This window comes from Lissotriton helveticus, chromosome 7 (genome assembly GCF_964261635.1).
Source record: "Lissotriton helveticus chromosome 7, aLisHel1.1, whole genome shotgun sequence".
Taxonomy (NCBI): domain Eukaryota; kingdom Metazoa; phylum Chordata; class Amphibia; order Caudata; family Salamandridae; genus Lissotriton; species Lissotriton helveticus.
Genome location: NC_136068.1, coordinates 1,287,137,762 through 1,287,159,041, shown reverse-complemented (window position 1 = coordinate 1,287,159,041; position 21,280 = coordinate 1,287,137,762). Strand labels below are relative to the sequence as shown.

Here is a 21,280-nt window from a genome sequence, read left to right as displayed (position 1 = left end):
TTCTTCTTGGAAGGTGTCTGGTCCTTTCTTCCAGGATCCAGCACCTGTTCAGTGGGGCATCTTCTGGCCTGTGACCTAGTCACAGCAAGCACATGTGCTGGCAAGCCTAACATTTCCATGTGAGTCCTCTGCTCCACTTCTGACCATAGTGATGACTCCAAATCATTGCACAACAAACAATCCACTGGGAGGTCTGAACTAACCACAACTTTCTTTTGGCCACTTACCCCTCCCCAGGAGAAAGCAACAATCGCCATACTATGACTGGTAGTGACGTTGCTGGCATTGGTCACCAGGAAATCTGTGCCTGGCATGATCTGTCCAGGGTCCACAAAGTTAGGTGTCACCATGGTGACACTGGCACAAGTGTCCCTATAGGCCTGAGCCATTTTGCCATTTATCAAAGGTGTCTGCCTATATTTGCCCAAAGTATTGGGACTTACATCAGGGGACATATCCATATCCCCTGTACAGACAAGGACAGCCTGAGTGAGTGTGCCAACTAAGTTGTCAGACTCCTCAGTTCCCAAGGTTAACCCAACTAATCCCTTGGGAGGTGCACTACCACTACAGACTGTACTAGGGGGTGCAGTTGCCTTAGGGGCTGTAGTGGTAGAGGTTTGCCCTCCTCTTTTGGTGCACTCACTAAACCAGTGAGACTTACTTTTACAGTACTGGCACCACCTTTTTGACTGGCCTTCTTGAGTCTTCTTTTTCTGCTGTGAAGCCTGACCCCCACCCTCTTTGGTTTGTTGGGGACCTGCTGAAGATTTCTGGTCATTTTGTTCACTCTTAGCATTACCCTTCTGGTCTGCTTTCTTCTGACCACCCTGGTTCTGGTTCTGGTTCTGCTTGATCCTTGTTCTGACCCATTTGTCTGCCTTCTTTCCCAATTCTTGGGGAGAGGTCAGATCTGAATCAACAAGGTGCTGGTGCAACAACTGGTTCTGACAATTATTTAAAATGTGTTCCCTCATCATCAGATTATACAATCCTGTGTAATCAGTAACCTTGCTACCCAGCAACCAGCCCTCCAAAGCCTTAGTGGCACTATCCACAAAGTCAGACCAGTCCTGAGACTGGGTTTTCTGGGTGTCTCTGAACAGCAACCTGTACTGCTCAGTGGTTAAACCAAACCCATCAACCAGTGTACTCTTCAGGACCTGGTAATTGTTAGCATCCTCCACTCTTGTAGTGAGGAGCTTATCTCTACCTTTGCCATCAAAGGAGAGCCACAGTATAGCTGCCCACTGACTCTGGGGAATGCCCTGCACAGTGCAGGCCCTCTCCAAAGCAGCCATCCATTTCTGGATGTCATCCCCTTGCTTAAAGGGGGGCACTATTTTTGTCAGGTGTTTAGTGTCTAAACCCTTCTCTCTATCTCTTGGGAGATTGCTGCCACCAGTGGGAACGATCCCACTCATCTGCTGCTCTCTAGCAAAGGCAAGCTTTTCTTTGGCCAGGGCAAGTTCTTCCCTTTCAATCCTCAGAGCAGCCTGTCTCATTCTAGCTTCATGCTCTATTCTCTGAGGGGAAGTCAATCTCCTCTGTGGAGAGTTCCTTCTCCTCTGGGAAGAGGCATTAGAGTGCAGAGATCTATTGGAGTCCCTAGAAAGAGATCTATCTCTCCTAACTCCAGGGTTAGGCCTACTTAGGGTCAGTACTGGGGGTCCCCCAGATCCTAGCCCAAGCAAGTCTATGTTGGCCCTAGTTAGCCTTCTGACTACCTCAAGACCTTTGTCTGTCTCATCCCCAGAGAGTTCCTCAGGCTCCTCCTCCTCCTCAACTGCATTTACAGTGTTGTGGAGGTCTGGATCCCCAGTGGTACCCTCTAAGGCTGGCATATTCCCATCTAGCTGAGAAATCTTTCTCGCATCATATGTCTCTAAGAGACCTATCAGAAAGGGAATGGTGGGGTTAGACCCCTGTTTCAATTTCCTGGAGGTACACACTTGTCTCATCTCCTGGAAACTGAGAGCTGCATATCTTGATTTGACCTGTGGAGGGTCAAGATCCACAAGAGGAGTCTCAGTAGACTCTCCCTGGGTAGACATGCTTTTCTAGTGAGGTGTAAGTGGTGCACTTACCTACACTATATGTTTGCCTACTGATCCCTTGCTAGAGTTGTAGTTTAGGGTGTGCTAGGCCCTAGGAGCTACAACAGCTGGTTCAGTAGAACTCAGAGTATTCTAAGCTAAGTTATATGTACCTTAGTACTTATGTGATCTTTCACAAGATATTCTTAGGATATGTGTGGTAAAACAAACAGCAAGCTCAAATCCCAACCGCTGCTCACCAATGTGAGAAGTTGGCCTGATATGCAGTGCTCACTATTCTAGTGATCACTATGTATCAGTCCAAACAACCCTTATTGATGATTGGTTGTAAGTCAACCTTATAGACCAGCTATCCTAGTAGCATGGATACGAGCAGTCTAAGGCTAAGACTCTAGAGGGCATGTTAAGCCAGCTGTTTTACCATCACATTACCCCTTGAACACCAAGTGAAAGGACACCACACAAGTTGTTATGAAAATAAACAGATATTTATTTATAACAAGACTACCCTGAACTCTTTATGAGTCAGGGAGCTAAGCACACAACAAAACTCTTACGAAAATACTTTAGGTCGCACAATTTACACAAACGCCCTAGGGGCACGAAAAACCATATACACAGTAAGTGGAATGCGAACTTGCTAGCAGGTAAGTAATACTTTTCTAGTCTCAGGAATCGCTAGGCCTACAATTCTAAACACTGGGATTAGATGCAGGAGGCCTGTGGACGTCGTGTGCAGAGTGGGAACTCTCACGCGTAAGGGGGGAAAAAGTCTATGGAGGCTAGCAGTTGCAAAGTTACTGTTCTCGGGCGAACCCGACTAGGTGGGTCGAAAACGGGGGTGGATCCGAACACTTAGGGTGTTGGACTATGCTGAAGCACCGGAGTACTTGGTTTACCTAGCCCAGGGGCTGCGGCTGCATAGGGTTGAAGTTGCGTCGGAAACCCACGTTGAAGAACCAGGAGCCTGAAGAAAGAGTTGCTGGCAGGCGGCCAGTGAAGAAAGTTCGGAGTGATCCAAGCCTGGATCAGGGAAGAAGAAACCTGTAAGCAGAGGGGACCAAGTTCTGAATCACTAGCCAGTGATTTGAGTGGGCACCAGGATGGCACCGGACGAAGTCACCTCAGCCAGGTGAGTGGGCGCTGCTGGGCTCTGCAGTCTCTCGGACCAGGAGGCGTTGTCGGCGACCAGGATGGAGGTGCGAGCTGTCCCACGAAGGTTCTTGCTGTCGACGTCGCTGGACCCAGGATTGGGCAACAAGTCTTGGCAAATGCAAGGCCCACGCGGTGGACCTAAAATGGCGTCTTGAGTGGACCAGGAGGGTCCAGGGTGCTCCTCTTTTGGAGGGGAGCAAGGGCTAGTTTGGAGCAACCAGACCAGCAGTAGTTGTCGTCGTGGAGTGTCGTGAGAGGGCCACTAGCCAACGGGCAAGCGACCTAGACAACGCGGTTGGCAGCAAAGAGCAGAAGGGCCCCACGCAGATCTCGTGGATGCAGGGGGGGCTGAACTTTGGTGCTGGAGCTGCTCAGGGTCGGGGCTTCTCTTACCCCAAAGCACTCAGTCGAGGGTCACTCGGGAGTCGTGCTGGACAAGCGTTGTGCAGTTCTGAAGATGGCCGGTCCCTCGAGGTCTCGTCACACCCACGGATCACAGCTGGGCTGATGATGTAGGTTGAGGTCAGAGGTGCCAGGGAAGCCGGTTCTCGTCGTGCTGGAGCAGTCTTGATCCGAAGGAGAGACTGGCAACAAACCGCGATGCTTGGTTGGTGCCTGCTGCTGCAGGGTGACTACTCCTTAGTCACAAGGGAGAATCTTGGGAAGAAGTCTTGAGTTCCTTTCGTGGAAAGTAGTTTCAGGATTCAAAGATGATCTGATTTGGAAGGGGGCCAGGTCCTACCTTTATCCTGCAAAAAGGGGCTGGCACGCGACTAAGTCCTGCCCTATAGGTGGGACCAGGAGGGGGGTGGTTACACCCCTCTCCTTTGGCGGGCTTTCCCCAGGCCAGGGGCTGGAGTGCCCCTGGAACTGGTTTCAGCCGGCCTATGCACAGTGAGCACCGGGGTGCCACTTGCAGTCACCTTCCTCTAAAGCCCTGCCTACCTAGGATACACAAAATCCTGTCTGGGACGGTGCTGGCACCGCCCCTGGCAGGAAACCCTTTGTCCTTGCCTCCTGGGCTGGGAGGACTCCCAGCAGCAGGAGGGCAGACTTGTGTCTCGGTGGCAGCATCCATTTTGTGGAGCTAAGGCTCTGTCTGACTTTAACCGGGGTTACAGGTTACATACATGTCGTGTCCCTCTAGAAGGGTGGAATGCTAACCCCGTCGCCAGAATTGGCGAGGGGTTAGTATTCCAATTCGTATGACACCTTACTCGACATGTTTTGATAAAGCGATACCAGAGTTGGCATATAACCGCGAGGATTATAATGCACTTAAGAGTATATGGTATGCGATATCATGGAAACGGCTAAGGGATGGATCCCGAAAGCCGCAGACAGGCTCGGCTCATGCCAGAGCACCATCTCACACGATTCCAAGCACTCTGCCTTCAGGATTGTTAAGGCCTGCCATAGGAGTGACTGATAGGAGATCTGTGTGTCCATTTTAGGTTTAGATATAGGAATACTATATCTACAACAGAGGGTGGGTACACCACTCTGCCCCAGCTGTCAAGCAGCCAGTTGTGTCTGATTTAGTTAGTCAGCCCAGGGGTGGCATAATACATGCTGCAGCCCCTGGGAGACTTCTGGGTGCACCTCAGCCCTGGGTACAGGGACTTGAGAGGGCCCAGTGCCAATTCAGTACCTGGGTACAATTTGGAGTAGAGAGAACAGCTAGGCTGTGGGTCTGATTAGCAGGCCCACAGCCAGGGAAAGTCGTAAACCAGTGAAGCAAAAAGCAAAAATCTGGGTGATCATAGGATTGCAGACCCTACTCTCCTACAAAGATCACAGAAAGATGTGTTGCGAAACAACTCTCACGTCATATCAAGGACAATGATCTTCTTGACAATTTTCAGTCCGGCTTCATCCAAAACTGCAGCACTGAAACTGCCCTACTAGACTCGGGGGGTCTTGTCTTCTAATTCTCCTTGACCTTTCAGCAGCCTTTGACACTGTCAACCACAACACCCTCCTCAACACCCTTCAACAGAGAATGGGCATGGAGGGCACCGTGCTTAAATGGTTTGCTTCTTTCCTTTCTGATAGATCCCAAATGATCAAAATAGCGGACAGTCTTTCACCTCCTTTGGCGGTGGGTCAAGGTGTTCCCCAAGGCTCTATTCTTGCACCCACATTGTTCAATCTCTATTTGGAACCTCTGGGAAATCTCATAAGTAAATCTGGGGTCAACTATCACCTCTACACTGACGACACTCAAATCTACCTCAAGGTTGCCTCCACTCACGATCTCTCTGTCCTAAGCTCTACCCTCGACTCCATTCATAACTGGATGTCAACACATCAACTGATCCTGAACCCCTCCAAAACTGAGTTCCTCCTCCTCCCCTCCTCACTTTCTCCTCCCCCGGTGCAATCATGGATGGACCAGATGAATCTGCTGAACACTAATCCCATCATTGTCGACAGCGCAAAATCCCTTGGTGTCATACTTGACACAAAACTCAATCTACTCTCCCACATTAATTCAATTGCAAAGTCTGCCCGATACCAACTGCGCCTTCTTTGGGGGATTCGTCGCTTCTTCCCGGTGCATGACCTCAAAACCCTGGTCCAATCGCTGGTCCTCTCCAGACTGGACTACTGCAATTCTCTTCTGACTGGCCTCCCCAAATCCCACCTATCCCCCCTTAAGTCTGTTCTACATTCAGCAGCTCGTTTCATTTATGGGGCCTAAAGAAGCGACCACATCACTCCCATGTTATCCTCCCTCCGCTGGCTCCCCATCGAGGCTAGAGCTATCTACAAGACTGCCTGCATCACCCATAAAGCCTTGCACTCCTCCTAACCGCGCTACCTGGCGAATAAACTGAAACTCTCTGGAGGCTCTAGACCATCACGAAATGCGGAAAATCTACTGCTTGAACCTCCCACTTTCAAGAAGGAGAGATCGATGGCCCAATCCTTTTCAGGCAGCGCAGTGAGAATCTGGAACTCACTTCCGCCTCAGCTCCGGACCACCTCCTCCTCCCAAGCCTTCAAATCTGACCTCAAAGTTCTCCTTCTTCAAAGACATTTCCAAATGTAATTCATGCCCTCTCTGCTATCTGAAGGAAGCCCTTCAACTACTGAAAAATCTACTTTATTTGACTATGGAAGTGTCTTCCAAGTGTGTTCTTGTGGTTTGAGAGTCTGCCTCTTATTGCAGTATTGTCCTTCTTCCTGTGTCTGGGACTCGTGGGTGACTTGCACCCGTCACTTTCTCCTGTAACACACTGTTTTCTACCTCCTACATTTGTTTGTTTCGACACCTGCACAAGTGCCACCAGTGCCTACGTAACGTTTGTTCTTGTGCTGGAGTGTCCTCCATATATTGCAGTATTATACCTTTATAATAAGCAATATATTGCAATATATTGCTTTTTGTGACCTGCACACGTCACTTTTTCCTCCTGCAATGCACCGTTTGCTACCTCTTGTATTTTGCTGACTCACGATTGTCACTTTTGTAATGCACCGTTTACTACCTCTTATATTTTGTTGGCGCACAATTGTCATTTTGCTTCATTTAATGTAACGTTTGCTTTTGTATTTTGCTCACTTGTAATGTTCTCATGTATCAGTTCTGTTCCTATTGTGAAGCGCTCTGACACCTTCAGGTAAAGTCCGCGCTATATAAAAATGCATAAATAAATAAAAAATAAATAAATAAATTGTCTACTGAGCTACCTGGGGGGCTCTGCCGGTCTCACTGGTCTAGTGGGAGGAGACAAGGAGACCAGAAAACTACCACCCCCAGCAGCCCCTGCGGTATGCAGGCTGCTGAACTCACAAGGAGGCGCCAGGAGGCGCATAAAAAGATGCTGGAATTGCCGCAGCGCGTGACGTATGCAGGCGTGCCCGGGCCAAGGGCGGGCCCGTCTGCGCCCGTCAGCGACTGGAGGAGACTGGACTAGGCCATCCCTCTGAGAACTGCCTCCACATTTTGGCCTGTTTGGTAAGACCACAAGACTGTGTGTACTCTTCCAGAACTTTGCAGGTATTGACTGGGACTCAAATATTTTGTAATTGATTGCTGCTAGCCCATATGTCCATGATCATGAGTAAACGCAAAGGTGCAGCAAGTACTCTAGGTGCCTTTTTAACTAGAACAGAATCCCTACTGTCACATGAAATTCAAATGATAGGGAGACGCTTGTCACTTGATCCCACACAACTTTTAATGTATAAGCAACCACACACTTTTAATTCGAATGACTCAATCAATCAATCAATCAATCAATCAATCAATACATTTATAGAGCGCACTACTCACCCGTAGGGTCTCAAGGCGCTAGGAGGGGGGGGTGCCGTTACTGCTCGAACAGCCAGGTCTTGAGCTTCTTCCTGAAGGAGAGGTGGTCTTGGGTCAGGCGCAGGTCGGTCGGGAGGGAGTTCCAGGTCTTGGCGGCCAGGTAGGAGAAGGACCTTCCTCCTGTTGTCGCTCTTCGGATGCGTGGGACGGCGGCGAGGGCGTGGCTGGATGATCTGAGGTGGCGCTTGGGAGCGTAGAAGTTGATTCGGTTGTTGAGGTAGCTCGGGCCTTGGTCGTGTAGGGCTTTGTGTGCGTGGGTGAGGAGACGGAAGGTGATTCTTTTGTTGACGGGGAGCCAGTGCAGGTCTCTCAGATGTCCGGAGATGTGGCTGTTTCGTGGGATGTCGAGGATGAGTCTGGCTGAGGCGTTCTGGATCCGCTGGAGTCTCTTCTGGAGCTTGGCGGTGGTTCCGGCGTAGAGGGCGTTGCCGTAGTCCAGTCGGCTGGTGACGAGGGCCTGGGTGACAGTCTTCCTGGTCTCGGTGGGGATCCACCAGAAGATCTTCCGTAGCATGCGTAGGATGTTGAAGCATGACGAGGAGACGGCGTTGACTTGTCTGGTCATGGAGAGGGAGGAGTCCAGGATGAAGCCCAGGTTGCGTGCGTGGTCCGTCGGTTTGGGTGCGGTGCCCAGGGCGGGGGGCCACCAGGAGTCGTCCCAGGCGGAGGGCGAGGAGCCCAGGATGAGGACCTCCGTCTTGTCTGAGTTCAGTTTCAGGCGGCTGGTCGTCATCCACTCGGCTACATCTCTCATCCCTTCGTGCAGGTTGGCTCTGGCGGCGGCGGGGTCGTTGGTCAGGGAGAGGATCAGCTGGGTGTCGTCGGCGTAGGAGATTATGTTGAGGTTGTGTTGGCGTGCGATGGCCGCGAGGGGGCTCATGTAGACGTTGAAGAGGGTGGGACTCAACGAGGATCCTTGAGGGACGCCGCAGATGACTTCGGTGGCCTCTGATTTGTACGGTGGTAGGCGGACTCTCTGTGTTCTTCCGTTGAGGAAGGAGGTGATCCATTCCAGTGCCTTCTCCTGGATTCCGATGTTGCTGAGGCGCTGCACTAGGGTGCGGTGGCAGACAGTGTCGAATGCCGCGGAGATGTCCAGGAGGATGAGGGCCGCTGTTTCTCCGTTGTCCATCAGGGTTCGGATGTCATCGGTGGCGGCGATGAGGGCGGTCTCGGTGCTGTGGTTGGCTCGGAAGCCGGACTGTGAGGGGTCGAGGGATCCATTCGTCTCGAGGAAGGCGGCCAGCTGCTTGTTGACGGTCTTTTCGATGACTTTGGCTGGGAACGGGAGGAGCGAGATGGGACGGTAATTCTTGAGTTCGGTTGGGTCCGCTGTAGGTTTCTTGAGTAGAGCGCTGAGTTCTGCGTGCTTCCAGCTCTCCGGGAAGGTGGCGGTGTTGAAGGAGGTGTTGATAATGTCCCGCAGGTGGGGTGCGATGACAACGTCGGCCTTGTTGAAGACGTGGTGAGGGCAGGGGTCGGTCGGAGATCCGGAGTGGACGGAGTTCATTGTGCGGTTGGTGTCTTCGGTGCTGATCGGAGTCCAGGCGCGGAGGGTGGTGGTGGGTGGCGTTGCTGCGGTTGTGGCGTGCGTCGGTTGGATGCTGAAGCTGTTGTGTATGTCCGCGATCTTGTTGTGGAAGTAGGAGGCGAGGGAGTTGCAGAGGTCTTGCGACGGGGTGATGTCGTTGTTTCCGGCGTTGGGGTTGGAGAGCTCTTTCACGATGTTGACAACAGTCTCCACTAAGTCCAAAAATATTTGTCCAAAATAGACCAATGACACCTGCTCCGCAAAACACATCTCCAATATTCACAAACCCAGCACCAGACGACCATAGAAGACAGGGTATAGAAACGAGAGCATGAGCTCCAAAAGAATTAGAAGAGCCTAAAGGGAAAGTCCCCCGACCAAAGCAGAATCGTGTTATGGGTCACCTAAAATCTAAAACTAAGAGCGAAGGGGGATCTTGGCCCATGTCTCAAATAACTTCCCATGTAAATGATTAAGCTGTAATGTCGTCAAGTATTGTCAGCACACGGACAGAAGTAGTTTCCCTCCCCTTCTACCTTAGTAACGAAAGAAAGTTCTGGGGACCATGATCATATATATATAACAATCCTAGAATCAGCACTTGGGTCTATGTTATCACAGATTAATGAACTAATGAATAAACATTTGGCTTCCTAGATAAAAAGATTGATCAGTTATATACTATGGTAGAAAACATGAGAGGCAGAAAGGATATTAATCACCCCGACATTATAGAAAGGGCATGTGAACCAAAGCAATTAGAGAGTTTCCCAACTCCTAGCATAGCTGGAATCAGTAATAGGGGCAATGGTATTTCCATGGCAAATCCCATGACACAAAGAGAAAACAGGGAGAAAAGTTCATGGGGCAAGGCCCAGAAATCGGATGATAACAGGGGAAAGGCAAGATATATGCCCTAAACAGGTAGCAACAAATTTACCCACAAATCGCTCTGGTTCTGCTACAACAAATCATTCACAAGGTACAACATTGAATCCTAGCACTGAAGTTTTAGGATTACCACCTGCCTCATGTCCCTACGTAGCAATCCTAGCCGGGGTCCCTGCTCTAAGAAAGGAGCAGAGTGAATCCTGGACTAACCTGCGAAACAAGACCGTTGATTGGTTGACTAAACATAAAAACTACAACCCACGGAATACGAATGACATTTTAATGGCCCGTCGAATAGGGTGGATTGGTGATTCTCCCAAGAAGATTAGCAGCAATTGTATAGTAATAAACTTTTGCTGACCCCAGATGGTCCAGAGATTATTAAATATGCACAAGGAGATATCCCTTCAAAAAACTTGTATCAGCATGCTCCCTTTGGGCATTTTTTACAGACTATAACCCAGGAAACTTGTTCATGATGGCGCCTCAATATTATTTCCAAACAGATATCAGGCGTTATCTGACTTAGATTCCCTAGATTGACAACCAATTCCAGTAGAGAATGATATACACCTTCCTGTTAGAACCCAGAGAAGTAGCAGTGTGGACCAGATATGTTTCTCATCCATACAGCTTCTAAAGGAGACACAGGGTGAGCTAAATGGTCGTAATGCATCTGAGCCGAATGGACAACCAGGGGTGGAAGAGCCACGGGGTTGCCATCTAGCCTTCTTAGGCCTTTTCCTGAAGTAACAACAAAACAGCCTAGGCAGAACACAATAAAGACAGGAGCAAAGAAGGAGTTAGAAATACGACTTACTTCTTGGAACATTGCAGGACTTAATAGGAATCATAGGGACACTGAATGGCTGGAATATATAGAACAAAGTGATATCTGCCTCTTGCAAGAGACTTGGGCATTAGAAACCCCCCATAAGGTTGGGTTTAAGAACTTTAATATTAATGTAATTCCATCAGCAAGAGGTAGACCATCAGGGGTCTCGTTATATGGATAAGAATCACTCTTAAAATTGAGCTAACCCAGTTGGACATACCATCCCAGGACCTGGTTGGTGTGAAAATTAAAACACGGGACAAAACAGCAATATGTATGATTAACATCTATAATAGACCAAGTCCATCCATAAAATAATCTATGGTAATAGAACAGCTTGATTTTTTCTTAAACGTATTAGAGCCCGGAGCAATGGTAATTGTAGGGGGTGATCTAAATTGTAAATTTGAACCAGTGGTGGGCTTTGAGAACCTATTTGAATAGGTGAATAGGAAGATACAGTAATTTAACATCCCTGCTCTAGAAAATAGCCAGACAGCGCCTTTCACTATAGCTGTTGCACAAATTATGAAACTGATAACAGGGCAGGGACTTAGAGCTTGCAATGGTCGTTTACCTTCTGATAGACCAAATGCTTTTACCTTTAACAGAGGTCATTGCAAGAGCAATATAGACTACATAATGGTATCAATCGAGTTCTGGACAAATGTATTTGATTTGATAATAGACACCAGAACAGACAGTGATCACCGTCCTTTACATCTGACATTACCAACTGACTCCTTTATTGATACTACTGTGAGCAATAAAGATATTAACATCTCTACTGACGATACTCTTGTGAGCAATAATCATCGAGCTCTAAAGTGGCCATATATATTAGGAAACATCCAATCAATGACGCAGATTTACAACACTTTTGTAGACATTGTCTCTCTCTACATAGACTCACCTGCAGTAGAGTTTTCAATATTGGCCGCACATTATGCTTAATTAGAAGCGTTAGCACCGATTGTGAGTAGATTAACTAAGGATCATAATGGGAGTGACTCAAAAATAGGAGATAACCCATGGTATAAAAAAAGAGTGTTGGGAAACAAAAGCTGACCTTATATTGGCAATAAAAACGACATAATGGCCACAAGGGAGAAAAGAATTAATTATAAGCGAATCCTTGCTCATGCAAAAAAAAAACTGGGATGACAACATTTGGACGGATCTAATTTGTGCAGCTAAGTCCAAAGACCAAGTAGGTTTATGGCGATTAATAACAAAGGGCAATAAGACTGGTAGGGATAACAAGGACCTCTTTCTTGACACCAAAACTTGGGAGGATCATTTTTCCAGCCTTTATGCGGCAGCACCAACTGAAAAAATACTCCCTATTGCAGCTCCTGTATTTAATCCCAATATCAACCATCTCCATTTCAGTGCGGAAGAGACACTGATGGAAGTTAATGCAGTCAAGTTAGGGAAAGCGCCCGGCCCAGACAAAATTCCGGGAGACTTGCTGAAGCATGACAGTAGTGTTTGGGGTCCATACATAAACCGAATATGTAATGCTATTACTTCGGGCTCTCTTATACCTGAATCATGGAACGGGGCAGAGATCATTACGATTTTTAAGAAGGGTAATCGATCGTTATAACCCAGCGAATTATCGACCAATAAGTTTAATTGACATTTTACAAAAAATCTTTGCTAGGCATATTTTAACGAGATTAAACGATTGGCTTAAAGAGAACAGTGTGCTCTCAAAAGTCCAGGCGGGATTCAGATCCAAAATTAGCACAATCAGGTTTTTAGATTTATATCTTTATGATGGAAGTACATTATTTAAAAAAAGGGCCATTTGTATGTTGCTTTAGTAGACCTCAGGGACGCATTCGACCTCATACCACGGAACTTACTTTGGGAATCGTTGAAATGCCAAGGAGTGCCTGATGAATTACTCGTGCAAATAAAAAGACTACACAAGGACAATTTTGCCAAAGTAAGATGGGGTCCGAGGGGCAAACTCACCAAGGCAATCCAAAAAGGGGTGTGCGCCAGGGTGTGTACTGGCGCCCACCCTATTTTCCTTAAGTGTTAATGACATTCCTAGACACTTGCTCGGGTGACCTCATGATTTGCCCAAGTTGGGAGGGTATTTGGTGCCAGCGCATTTATTTGCTGACGATACAATACTAACATAAGAAACCCCCAAAGGTCTACAATGCTTATTGGATTCTTTTAACACCTATTGTAATAAGAAGGGCCTTGGAATAAATGCCAGCAAAACAAAATACATGGCAATAAACCCACATACGTCTTTTAAAAAGAATTTAGCAATTAATAACCAAAAACTAAAATATGTTAAAAAATGTAATCATCTGGGTGTAACCTTGTATGCAAAGTTGTCCTGGAAACCGCAACTGGAAAAAAACAAGATCACCCTGCTTCAAAACCCATTACCCATAATAAAGAAACATGGGAGCAGCAGCTCGAAGGCGGTGTCCCCCGCCTTAGAGGTTTTTAAACACAGAGCTCAATCGGCTTCTCTTTATGGGGCGGAAATATAGGGGCCCAATTGCAAAAAGAGCTTTGAACCGGGAGAAAATAAATTCTTTAGAAGATTGTTAAGCTTACCAGTACGAACACCTCTAATACCTATTGTTATGGATTTAAATGTCAAACGAACAGATCACCATGCAATACTAAGACCCTTATTATTTTGGGTGCTGCTCTGGTGACCCCCAGAACTGACACACTATACGGAAGGTCTAGAGGAGATTCTAAAGATTGACCAGAGCAAGAGCATTCCGTGGCTCAAGCATGTTTCTTCTTGGTTTGAGAAACTGGGCCTGCGCCATTGTTGGTAATATTCGACACAGCTGACATTGATATCCCGGAAATTGTTAAAATCCACATTCTGGACTTACATTCAAAACAATGTGTTATATGGCTCAGATTGTGGTACATTTATAACTATGCTCCTTCTTTTCAAAGAGATAGCAAGTTTCGAGTCCTTTCTAGACGGCGTTCGCCCACAACTGGCTAAATCCCTATTATGAAGTTCAGATATGGTGTGTTACAAATTAATACGAATACATCAAAATGGGCTACTAACCAAGATGGAAATAGCAATGAATTCTGTGAACTATGTCAAAATGTGTCCAAGGAAAATGATTTACACATATTATTCTCCTGCCCAGCATATGGCAAACCCAGGAACAAATAGATTAAACCTATTTGTCGAAATATGAATACTAGATTTTGCCTAGAGGCGGGAAGAATATTGAAAACTGACACATCACAAAAAATAGTTTTTAGTGTCAGCAGATTTTAATTAAATGTGAGCCTTATGGGTAAAAGTTGGGCTAAAACTTTAAAGTCTAACAAATTAAGAATAGGTGTTTTCTAAGCCAACAGCTTTTAGTAAATTTTGCATATGTATTCTAGGTTTAACTGTACTATAAGGCAACTTGTGTATCTAGTGATTGCCACAAAGCATTGGTAACCTTATGATGATTAAACAGGAATTGCATTGAAAGCTAAATATAATGGAATATGAGCTCGTACTAGAATAATGGATACTCATTCAAACTCGCCATACAAATGAATTTTAAGGTATTTATGTCTAGTTTTAAATTATTTATATTTTTTAACTGTTACATTTGTGGTTAGGTAATTGTATTAATTTTTTTAACGACAGCCCCTCCCTTGATGAAGTGGTATTAATTGCAGGCGAAGCTGTTAAACCTGTACCCAAACAAACTGTTGATGCATATTAATGACGTATCTTTTATGGTTTTATTTGAACCGAAATAAAGAAATTTGATATGATATATGATATCACATGGATTGTAAAATTGACAATATTGTTCAACGTAAACTGTTAAAAAAGATAGTTAAATATTAAAAAATATTGCTCATCCTGCATGGGATTACCAAGTAATGGCGCTTAAACTGTATTGTGTACAGGAACACTGGCAGACTTGGCAGAATGACAGTGTATGGTTGTTATTCTTCTTCATGCTTCACAGGATTATGCAAACATAAACTCACAGGGCCTGATTCACAAAGGTAATCTGAGACAAAAGGCTAACTTTACGACTTTTGGTATTCACATTAGGCGTTTACAAATAGTAATGTTAGACTTTTGTCTGAGTTTAACTTAAGTGTTGGTCTTAAGTTTAACTGAGACCAAAAGTCTAGACTCAGTTAACCTTAAAACCAAAACTTAAGTTAAACTCAGACAAAAGTCTAACTTTGCTACTTGTAAATGCACTTCGTGAATAAAGAAAATCGCTAAGGCTTTCTTCTCAGTTTACCTTTTTGAATGAGGCCTACAGTGAGCACTGATGTTTCCCTCATTAAATGGGTCATGATCATGCCACAGTAAGTTTTCCCCAAAACATTTAAATTGGTATAATGGAATAACCCAGAACAAATGCAAATAGAGATCGACAGTGATCAATTGTGTGGTTGAAGTGCCACATTACAGTCTACTCCTCATTTCATGAGTATGGCAGCCATAGTATATGTTTTGGGTAGTAGATATCACCCATATCATTGGGTAGACTGGACACTGAGCATGTCGGTTGAGTACTATTCTAGCTTGCCAGAGGAAAGAGTGAATCTTCCCAGTAGCCACAGTGCCACTCTGCACAAAATAATATGTGTGAAAGCGATCAAGTGTCTTTTTTTAGAGGGATATAGGAGGAAAAACCTATAAAGGAGAGAACCTTCTTTTGGTAATCTTGTATTTCTTGATTGAAGATGAAAGCAGCACAGGAGAAAACAGGAAGGCTCCAAACTCATCCTGACATCAGGAAGGAGAAAAGCAAAAGAAGATTATAGAAGGAAAACGATCCAACTTTCTTGAAGCAAAAATCTGACACAAAAATAGTATAGGGGTAAAGATAATTACGCGGAATCAGGGAACTAAATCCATTATAACTCCTCTTCCTCATATAAGGCCTCTTTTATATATGACTTAAACAGGATCTGATATGACAAAAGGGGACTTTTCAGCATCTTGTATTGGGAGACTTAGACACCCTCCAATGGACAGACCACCAACTTGAAAAGGGCGGTTTATAAGATTTAGTTCAGCACCTTAGGTCGGGGATGAAACCCGGAGATAAAGGTTACTCAACTTTCAATGTCTCCCAAAACAAAAATAATCGATATTGAGTACCTCTATCTGAGATAATAGTTTGGAGCAGTCCATGAAGTGAAAAATATCAGTCTCAAACCATTGTGCCATTTCCTTGTCTGTTAATTAAACATAGTGTCTATTGTAACTATTATCACAGTACCCTTCTGAGGATGCACGGTCATTACAATGCACTACCTTTACAACGCAGCTGTTACAACGCAACTGCCTTTACATCGCATGCCATTACAACACATGCTATTACAACGCATCTCATTGCAACACATACCATTATAATGCATGCCATTACAATGCATTATAAGGTAAGTAATGGGGATTTTTTTGTTTTAGGGTGGGTATGGATTTTGGGGTACATGGGGATAGTATTTTTACTCCTACACTATCCAACACTTACCCCACTGTTGCCCCAAAACTATTATGTGATGTAATGGTATGTGTTGTAATGGTATGCGTTGTAATGGTAGTTTCTAAAAAATGCATTGTAATGGCATGCATTGTAAAATCATGCGTTGTAATGGTAGTAGCGATGTAAAAGAGTTGGAAAGGCATGCGTTGTAATTGTTTGTGTTGTAATGTCATATATTCCTGTTTCAAAAATCTAAAGACATTGAATGCCAAGATTCAGGAGCCACTGGTATAGGATACAAATATCCAAAATGCTTAGAATGCAAGGAATCATGTTGTGCACATGCAGGAAAAACAAGGACATATTACTGGACATTAGAATTTACAATTGGCCACCAAAAAGACCGCATAAGTTAATGCAGCACAGTCTTTACTTCTTTATGACCAGCCTCAGCTGAGTCATGACACATGATCAGAACATCAACTTGTAATTTTTTAGTAGGAATAAAGCTAAGTAGTTGACTAAAATACAGCTAATATTGGTCAACCAACAGAGTCTTTAGATGGAGACATTCTAACTCATGTGAATCAATCTATTCCTGTGCAATATTGACCTTCTCTAAAAAGGACTGAACTATTTCAACAGCACATTGAGGAATTACAGACTGCTCATATACAAATGAGTGCCTCTGGATAACAAGATGGATTGAGAAACTCAGATAGCTTCAAACAGACAGGCCACCATCTTGGAAATGGCTATTTAATAGAAAACCAGGACTGATATTGTCTGCATGATGCAGAAATCTGCAGTACCGCTGCTGCCCTTTGCCTTCCATGTGATTTATGGAAAGACCACTCCTTCGCCAACTACCTGAGTCAACACAAGCGTGAAAACATAGGAATGACCCAGGTGCTAAGGATGCTCAACACAGGTCTGAGCACAGGGTCTGGTGACGAGCTAATGAAGACCACATGAACAGCCTCTTTCCATTATGAACAAGACAGTCTCAAGTGAGCCCTTGGTACAGTTAACTGCACTGATCCCACTAAAATGTGACAGTAAGAGACGGTGTCGTGAGTCTCCTGACTAGTGCTGTACGTGATTTTGGTGCATTGCTCATCAATGGAGAGCTAGATTCTGTTGGACAATAGAGTTACCCCAAAGTGGTCCTCCTAACCAGGCAATAACTACTAACAGTTGGCTGCAGCTAAATACAGTAGTGGAGAGATAGGCCTCTTGCCTTGACCTTGCTAGTGCGGAAATCTCACGGTAATCTCTTGTCAGGTTCACAAGCAATCTTACCTGTTGGTTGCTTGTGGGTTTTGCAGGGACGGTATGGACCGACTTCCCAGTACCCTAACTTATAACCTGTGTTTAGTAATTAGACACTAAGGCTACACAGTTGGGATTCAGGGAGGAAGGCCGGATCGGTAGACGCTAGCTGCTCCTAGTTGTCGACCTGCGAGGCAACATGGAGAATTGTAACTAACTGTCTCTCTAAATTAGATGTCTTAACCAAGATTTGTTTTACTAAAAATCGTCTTTTTAACTTAGAAATGTCTTACCAGCGATCTAGAAATGTCGAGCGTCGCATCCTTGTAGTCGTCGTGAAGTGAAGTTTGTTGTTTTCAATTTGAATGGTTGGGGTGTTGATCTTAATAGGAGGATGCTTGTACCTGCGTTAGAAAGGTAAATATAAAATAAGTTACTGATTTTATAAGTTTGCTGAATTGTAACTAACTGTCTCTCTAAATTAGATGTCTTAACCAAGATTTGTTTTACTAAAAATCTTCTTTTGAACTTAGAAATGTCCTATCTGGGATCTAGAAATGTCGAGCGTTGCGACCTTGTAGTCGTTGTGAAGTGAAGTTTGTTGTTTTCTATTTGAGTGGTTTGGGTGTTGATCTTTTTAATAGGAGGTGGCTTGTACCTGCGTTGGAAAGGTAAATATAAAATAAGTTACTGATTTTCTAAGTTTGCTGTTCATGCTAAATAATTATTTCTATTTTGTTTTATATCTCACTTACTCTTTAGTAATCCAACACTATTATTCTTCACGACCTGTATTTGAATAAAAGAAATAACATATGCCGAACTCACAGCAAATTCCCTAACATTGTTCTTTTAAAGTTTCAATTAAATGCGCAAGAAATATCTTCTTAGTCTCTGAAATCACACAGTTCTTATTTGCTAAATATTGTCACAAAGTTCTTAATTGCTAAATATTGTCTTTTTTTCCTTTTGATTAAGGTTTTCCAAAAATTGGGCCAAGAAACATTAAAAGTAAGTACTTTGCGCTTGCTTCCTGCTTTCTTGCATCGGGCACATGAACATAAACTTGAAAAAACGTTCACTTAGATTATGTTTCTTTTTTCTTGCAGCTTCGAAGATGCGGGCGAACTGATGAAGCGCTGCAGAGAAGAAAACTGACCTCCCAAGAAGAGCGGAAATCCCTTGGTGAGAAGCAGGCAAGTGGGGACGTCCTCTAGTCCACGCAACGGAAGGCAAAGCATTTTCCAGAAGATGGGTGTGCCAATATATAGTCTTGCCACACCCAAGAGAGCCTGCTGACGTCGTGTGCATGTTACGTAACGTGCGTTTTAAATTAATTTGTTTTGCTCGGCAATAAACACAATGCTTTGCTGACTTTTACCTGAAAGGATGTTATCTTTTTTTGATGGCTCGTTTTCACCACAATCTTGCTTTAACTTTGGTTAATTTACGTATTTCACCGCACCTGTGTTCAACATCGATCAATACACTTGGACAAAACCTTAATCATGAAAATATTTGCAATACAATTCACATGATACGGAAATTGAATCGTAGTAAACATTCCCATAGTCTAAATCCAATAAACATATTTTTACAGATAATAAATCATGGTGTGCAGGATGCACGGGACAGGGGTGGGTTTTAAATTGGGAAATACACTCCATAAGAGTGTACATAATACAGAGCCCTGAATGCACACTACAGTTGTTTATTTTAAGGGATTTAGGGTTGAGAATCAAGGGGTGGCAAGGGGTGGCAAGGGGTAGCAAAGGGTAGCATGACAGTACCCTCCCCTCAATATCCACCCTAAGACTTGTGGTACAGGTTTTGGTTGGTCTGGATACCGGGAATGAAATGCTTTAACCAAACGTGGTGCATGTTGTAAATTGGCAAGAGGTTCAAAGGAACGTTACTCAGGACCATAACCCTTCCAGTGTATTAAATAGAATCATTTTCCACAAACTCTTTTTGAATCTAGAATGGATTGAACTTCAAATTCAGGAGTACCATCAACATCTAAAGCTGGGGGAGCTAAATTTGCTCGAGTCATGGGATTGAATGGTTTTAGTAAGGAGACATGAAACACTGGATGACAACGATATTTAGAAGGAAGAGTCAACCTAACACAGATGGGATTTATGATCTTTTCCACGATAAATGGTCCTATGAATCGGGGACAGAATTTTTTACAAGACTTGATTTTTAGATGTTTTGTGGATAACCAAACTTTGTCTCCTACTGGATATTTGGCTTGTATAGATCGATGTGAATCAGAGATACGTTTTTTGAGTTTCTTTTGCTTCCGCTAAATGATATTGAGCTTGTGATTGAATAGAAACCAACAGTGATCCATGTTATTGTAGGTGAACTCTAACACGCATAACACTTCCGACCATTCTAAATCGTAATCCGTTAATACACAGCGTAAAAATTGTTCAATAGTTTGGTTTGTTTGTTCTGTAAGGCCATTAGTTTGAGGGTGGTAGCTAGAAGAGGTACGAACATCCATGTTTAAGGATTTGCCTAAAGGTTGCCAAACATGTGAAATAAATTTGGAGTCTCTATCGGAAATGACCACTGATGGAATTCAGTGTAATCGCATAACTTCTTTTGCAAATATTTGAGTTAGCTCTTTTGCTGAAGGTCATTTCTTTAGAGGAACAAAATAAGCCATGCCAGAGAAATGATCAACTATAGTTAAAATGGTAGTAAAACCATTCTTTGTTCGAGGAAGTTCTACTATAAAATCTAAGGATACGGTATGCCATGGTTGAGCGGGATTGGCAGAGGACGTAAGAGTCCACTAGGTGCCTGATGTTGTGATTTATTTTGTATACAGATAACACAAGTTTCTACATACCTTCGCACATCCTTCAACATGGAGGACCACCAGAGCCTTCGTTTGATCGATTGATAAGTCTTTGTCACCCCTGGATGAGCTGACATTAGAGTGTCATGATGTAATTGTATAACTTGTGTTTGTAATGGTGCAGTAGGCACAAATATCTGATCGTTCATAAATAACAACTCATTCTTACATTGTAATAGAGGATATTTATTCTGCCATTCTTGTACTTGTTTACCTTGTAATTCTTTTTTAATGTCTAGAACACCACCTGAATAAATTGCTCCCACTTGAAAGCATTGTTCAGGTAATATTGGTTGAATAGTATCTGGTGAAAAACACATATCATCAGATATTCCTATACTGGACAAAGCATCTGCTTTCTGATTCTCTTTTCCAGCACAATAAGTGATAACGAAATTGTAATCATTAAAAAAAATGAGTCCAACAAAGTTTTCGAGGAGTGGGAGCTTTGATGAAATGTAGGGTTTGCAGGTTTCGATGATCTGTATAAATTGTTACAGGGCGTTGAGCTCCTAACAAGTAATGGCACCATTCTTCGAATACAGCTTTTATCGCTAATAATTCACTATCTGCAATGGCATAATTTTGTTCAGTTGGTGTAAGTTTTCTATAATAATATGCTATTGGGTGGATCTGGCCAGTGTCTTTATGTCTCTGAGACAGAATTCCTCTGACAGCAAATTGTGACGCATCTGCTTCTACTATAAAAGGATTCGAGGGATCTGGATGCATTAAAATGGGAGCAGAAGTAAATTGACGTTTAAAGTCTTGAAAGACGTGTTCTGCTTCTTTTGTCCAATCAAATTTGACCTTTTTCTTCAACAGTTGGGTAATAGGTGTAATAATCTGAGAGGAATTACAAATGAAACGCCTATAAA

At 44.2% G+C, this 21,280-nt stretch overlaps 1 long non-coding RNA gene across 1 annotated transcript in view; it reads left to right on the top strand.

The window, feature by feature from the left end:
- The window catches only part of LOC144767346 (uncharacterized), a 98,509-nt gene extending 79,598 nt beyond the window's left edge, over window positions 1–18,911 (top strand). Inside the window, exons 2-3 of the long non-coding RNA XR_013598159.1 lie at window positions 18,509–18,541; window positions 18,640–18,911. This is a non-coding gene — a long non-coding RNA (uncharacterized LOC144767346). The remainder of the gene's footprint in view (window positions 1–18,508; window positions 18,542–18,639) is intronic.
- The last annotated feature ends 2,369 nt before the right edge of the window (window positions 18,912–21,280 follow it).